This window comes from Salminus brasiliensis, chromosome 14, assembly GCF_030463535.1.
Source record: "Salminus brasiliensis chromosome 14, fSalBra1.hap2, whole genome shotgun sequence".
NCBI classification, from domain to species: Eukaryota; Metazoa; Chordata; class Actinopteri; order Characiformes; family Bryconidae; genus Salminus; species Salminus brasiliensis.
This window is the reverse complement of record NC_132891.1, coordinates 22,045,500-22,049,611: the sequence shown is the minus strand read 5'-3', so window position 1 is coordinate 22,049,611 and position 4,112 is coordinate 22,045,500. Positions and strand designations below refer to the sequence as shown.

The window sequence follows — 4,112 nt, the reverse complement described above, 5'->3', positions numbered from 1 at the left end:
TTATGGTAATAGAAGGGAAGTGGTATTTTGAGGAAACAATATTTTGTAGACAACAGTAAACAATTATTTAATATTTAAATTTACTTTTGGTATTATATTATAAATGGATTATTCTATTATATATTTTCATTATGTAATATAACATTATAATATTGTTTTTATAAGCACAGTCTATATATATGTCAGTAACAGCTTCCTTGTATAAAGACTCAGCGCTTCTAGGTGTAAGTAGGTCAGACGGGCCGGTGCCGCGACACCTCTACCCCCCCCCCCCCCAACTGTCCCATTGGTTAAAATATTGCACATGATAAATTGCCCATCTTCACACAGCTGTCATACTTATATGCCAGATTAAAATTTATGGAAAGATATTAATTGATCTTTACTGAGATGTTTTTATCTGAATAAAGTTTTGCTTTTATCATTTATAAATTATAATTTTGAACAGCTTCATATGGTCTATATGAAGCTGTTCAAAATTGTAATTTATAAATGATTCATCATTTTTATACAGATAACAGCTCTCACTGGAACACAGAACAGAGGAAAAGAACTCAACACACTTTTAATCAACAATTATAAGACTTCAGTGGTTTCAGTGGTTAAAAATATTTGAATGTTTTTTCTGGTCTTTCAGGTCTTTTAATATTTAATTACTAAAGCAGAAGAAATCCTTACATTAATTAATAAGAAAAAAAATGTAATTGTAATTGTTTTGAACTCCAAAGCGTCTGAACAAAAGACATCTAAAATACAAGAGGGTCTCTGGTAATTCTTGTTCCTCCAGCAGCAGCAGAGTCACTGGGTCAAACGAAACGAGCCTCTCATTTCTTTTATGATTGATACAGTCAGTTACAGATTCTGGCCGCTAGACGGCGACAAAGCGCCAATTACACGGGTGTTACTCCAGCAAGGGCAGACATATGTTTGTCGTAGCATCTCTGCTCGTTTCTGGTAAACATGTTATTTATAACTATATATTCAGTGCCAGCATTTAATAATTGAAAAACATCTGTTAAAAGCCATCACTGTTAATACATTTAAATTCATGTAAAATCATTGATTGAATAATTCAATATCAGTATAATTTAAAAATGTTAAAAATGATAAACACTGTGAGGGGAAAATACAGCGCTGATGTAATGTGGTTAAGTGACCAGCAGATGGCAAATATACCGTTTAATATCAGACTGAGTTAAACCTGTGTTAAAAGACCAGCAGCTGGAAAGCTCCAGTAGAAATCCTGATTTAATGATCATATAAATGATCAGGACAGACGAAGAGGTTCGTTAAGCAGGGTGACCAGACGCCCTCTTTTTACCGGACATGTTCTCTATTTGGGATGTGAAAAATGTGTGCGCATTTATTTCACATCTGTGTCTCTTTCTGCAGTCACTACTCAGTCTGTGTGCGGATTTATACACTGGAGTTTAATATTAGAGAACAACACACAATTCTCTAAATGTCAAGGTCACAATGTAGTCCTATGTGAATTTGTCCTAACAGGAGTGAGCAGTATTTTAAACATATTTCATGAGTTGCATATATTCTAATGCACAGTATAAAAACGTAAATGAGGTTTTTGAAAAAGAACACTGATCAAAATTAGAGAACACTCTCAGACACCTGCAAATTGTTGGTGTTAATCTGGCACGTGGTGCTAATTTCCTTAATTATCTGACAAACCCTATTTAACTGGCAGCAAAACTTTCCTGTTTTCACTGACTTTGCAAGATGGAAAGCCGTTCCAAAGTGACTGAAACCCTCCGTCAGCAGGTTGTCAAGATGAAGGCCAAAAGGGTGACCCTATCAGCCATAGCAAGAGAAGTTGGTCATTCCAAGTCTGTGATTTCTAGAATACTGCATCTTTACAACACCACAAACTCATTCAAGTCCCCCTAGAAGGCTGGTCGTCCACGAAAGACAAATGCAAGAGAGGACAGGATAATGCGGAGAATCTCCATGGGCAATCGGTTCAACACTGCAGCTGTAATTGCTCACCAGTTCAACGTTTACAAGCATTTGGACTGGAATCCCACTCTGGGAATCCTGGGGAAAGACTGAACCCAAAGTGTGTAAAGAAGTCAGTGAAAGGTGGAGGAGGAAATGTAATGGGTTGTGGAATGTTTTCAGCAGCAGGAGTTGGGCCTCTCATATAGCTACATGGCAGAGAGAATGCAAGTGTGTATCAGAACCTTCTTCAACAACACGTGGTTCCTTCCTTGCATTTGTCACTCAATCAGCCAGCAATTTTCATGCGTGACAATGCCCCCTGTCACACAGCAAAACGGGTAAAGCAGTTCCTTGAAACTGAAAACATTGAAACAATGAATGGCCAGCTCAGAATCCTGATCTAAACCCAATAGAAAACCTCTGGAAAACCCTTGGTGATAAAGTTATGGCCAAGAAACCCACTACAGTCACCGAACTGTGGAAGAAACTGCAAGAAGAGTGGACCAAAATCACACCAGAGCAGAGTGAGAGACTAGTGATGTCCTGTAACCACATATGTGCTGAAGTCATTCAGAGCACATGGCTGTACACTTCCTACTGACTGTTGTAACCTTCAGAAAATGTAGTTGTAATCTTTCTCTGTGCTACAGTCATTGCTGTTCTCTAATTTTGATTATTGTGTTTTTTGTGAAATAAAGATTTGTTGTTGAATACTTTGGTTATTTTGTTAAACGCTGTTCTAGTGGTATGGTATATCCCTAACAAAAATCCTTCAAATGTTGACCAATGAAGATTGCATTATTTCTGCAAAAATCAAGTGTTCATACATTGTTCTCTAATTTTGATTTCCAGTGTACAGCTTTAAACACGCCTGTTGAAGCACACTTTTAATAATCGATTATTATCAATTTTATAGATTCGATGTAGCAGCTCTAATGCAGACATTTCCTCCAAGTCAGCCGTTTTGTAGGTGCTATTGTCCTTCTAAAGCTGTACTGGTCTGCAGAGGAATGATTTCTTGAATTCTGAAACTAAAATTCAAATGTTTAATTATTATTATTAATTATTTTGCACAGTTTAAAATATTACTATTTATTTTTACATATAAGTTGACCATTTCTGTACAAGATATTAAGGTTGTATAGAGGCCAAACCTTAATCCACTGCATTCAACCGATACTCACTGTCATGCTGGCTAAGCTAGACATGGACGGGTGAACACTCGCAGGGACGGTGCGATGCATGATAACGTTTTAATCAAATAAACAGGGGAAAACACAAGAGTGCAGCAATAACAGAGAGGGATAAACAAGACAAACGTGACAAACTAATGCGGGCAAAACCTGAAGGCCACCTGAGGCTGGTAGGCAGCCAGGGAGCAACGCGAGGCTGGGCCAACCTAACGGAGGGGGGAAGCTTGCTATGGCAGCACATATACTAAAATTGGAACGATACAGAGAAGATTAGCATGGCCCTGCGCAAGGATGACACGCAAAATCGTGAAGCGTCCAATCTTTTTGTGGGGGCAGTGGTGGCTCAGCGGTTAGAGCGCCGGGATATCGATAACAGGGTTGTGGGTTCGATTCCCGGGCTCGGCAAGCTGCCACTGTTGGTCCCTTGAGCAAGGCCCTTTACCCTCTCTGCTCCCCGGGCGCTGGAGTTGGCTGCCCACCGCTCTGGGTGTGTGTGTGTGTACTCACTGCCCCTAACACATGTGTGCGTGTGAGTGTGTGTTCACTACCAAATGGGTTAAATGCGGAGGACACATTTCGCTGTACAGTGACAAATACGTGCACCTTTAGGTACAGGAACCCAAACCGCGCTCGTCAGGCGCTGATAAACTTACGTGACTAGAGTGCAAGGAAACCAGACGCCGACTCTTACTGGCGACCAACCAGTGAACCAGACAGCGAACTCCTTCTGAATCAGCTCCGATAGAGCATACACTACCGAAACCCGTAGACTCTCCTAGAAGTCTCATGAACGTGAGGCCAACATAACGCTTGACCTTGGCGTTTGCTCCCCTTTTGTACCCCAGCTCTCAGGTGACCCAAATCAGAACATGATAACAGGAATCGAGTGTCAACGTAAAAGTCCTTGAACATGAAGCCTGTAGACTCAACATGAAGTCTGACACTCAATTCATAATCAATGCTAAA

The 4,112-nt window shown here is 40.1% G+C and overlaps 1 non-coding gene across 1 annotated transcript; it reads left to right on the top strand.

The window, feature by feature from the left end:
- Positions 1-3,370: 3,370 nt before the first annotated feature.
- Positions 3,371-3,472, top strand: LOC140534958 (U6 spliceosomal RNA). The gene has a single exon (XR_011977499.1). It is a non-coding gene; the product is annotated as a U6 spliceosomal RNA (small nuclear RNA).
- The last annotated feature ends 640 nt before the right edge of the window (positions 3,473-4,112 follow it).